Source organism: Priapulus caudatus, unplaced genomic scaffold (assembly GCF_000485595.1).
Source record: "Priapulus caudatus unplaced genomic scaffold, Priapulus_caudatus-5.0.1 Scaffold443, whole genome shotgun sequence".
Classification (NCBI taxonomy): Eukaryota; Metazoa; Priapulida; class Priapulimorpha; order Priapulimorphida; family Priapulidae; genus Priapulus; species Priapulus caudatus.
The window spans coordinates 127,909-129,319 of record NW_014577504.1 but is presented as its reverse complement, the minus strand read 5'-3'; the positions used below and the strand labels follow the sequence as shown (position 1 = coordinate 129,319).

Below are 1,411 nucleotides of genomic sequence, written 5' to 3'. Positions count from 1 at the left end.
TCTCTCTCTCTCTCTCTCTCTCTCTCTCTCTCTCTCTCTCTCTCTCTCTCTCACTCGCTCACTATCTCTCTCTCTTTCTCTCTCTGTCTCTCTCACTCGCTCACTATCTCTCTCTCTCTTTTCTCTTCCTTTGTATCTTTCTGGTACATTTCCTAGCATGTCATCTCTGTCACCTTAGTAACAAATGCTTTGTTCAAATTATTACCTCCACCCAACAGAGTTTCGCTCTCGTGTGCGTGTGTTCGTGTGTTCGCACGATCGATATTAGCGCGTCAGCCAGCGAGCCAGCGAGCGTGTACATGTCAGCGAGCAGCAGCAACGAGCGGCTCGCTCGTAGCAAGCCAGCAAGCCAGCGTGTACATGTCAGTACGCTGGCGTATATCGTGGGTTATTCGTGTGTTCGTGAGTCGTATTGCGTATGGCGTATGTCGCTGGCGGAGGTATGCACTCCGTGAGTGCACTCTGTCTAGTTGATATATATGCGATGGGAGAGATGAATATCTAGGTGCTTGTATAGCCGGTACAGTTACAATAGTAGTAGCAGTACTACGAGTAGCAGCAGCAATAGCAGTAGCATTTGCAGTTGCAGTAGCATTTGCACCCTCCCCCAACACCACCACCGCCCACTAACATCAGTAGAAATTGATGCATAAGTAGTAACAGCACAGCACGTGTGACAGCAACATCAGTAGCAGCAGAAACAACAGTAACAGCAACACCACCACCACCACCAGCAGCAGCAGCAGCAGCACCACCACCACCACCACCAGCAGCAGCAGCAGCAGCAGAAACACCACCACACAGGCACTTGGAGCATTTCAATAAAATATAATTCTAAATAAATACGAAATCTATTTACAACCAAAGTCTTGTTTCTCTACTCTCTTTCCCTTATTATTGCTGACAATTTCCTGTAAATGCCGTGCAAATGCTCCTCTGCAACACACGTACACCACGCGCACGCTGCCGCACACTGACACATATATATAGAGAGAGATTATATAGAGAGACTATATATGTGTGTCAGTGTACGGCAGCGTGCGCGCGATGTACATGTGTGTTGCAGAGGAGCATTTGCACGGCATTTACAGGAAATTGTCGGCAATAATAGGCGAAAGAGAGTAGGCCTAGAGAAACACGAAGACTTTGGTAGTAAATAGATTTCGTATTTATTTAGAATTATATTTTATTGAAATGCTCCAAGTGCCTGTGTGGTGGTGTTTCTGCTGCTGCTGCTGCTGCTGGTGGTGGTGGTGGTGTTGCTGTTACTGTTGTTTCTGCTGCTACTGATGTTGCTGTCACACGTGCTGTGCTGTTACTACTTATGCATCAATTTCTACTGATGTTAGTGGGGGCGGTGGTGGTGTTGGGGGAGGGTGCAAATGCTACTGCAACTGCAAATGCTACTGCA

The 1,411-nt window shown here is 47.3% G+C and overlaps 1 protein-coding gene across 1 annotated transcript in view; it reads left to right on the top strand.

The window, feature by feature from the left end:
- Positions 1-1,411, top strand: part of LOC106810467 (alkaline ceramidase 3-like) — a 55,057-nt gene that overhangs the window by 23,231 nt on the left and 30,415 nt on the right. The window lies entirely within an intron of this gene.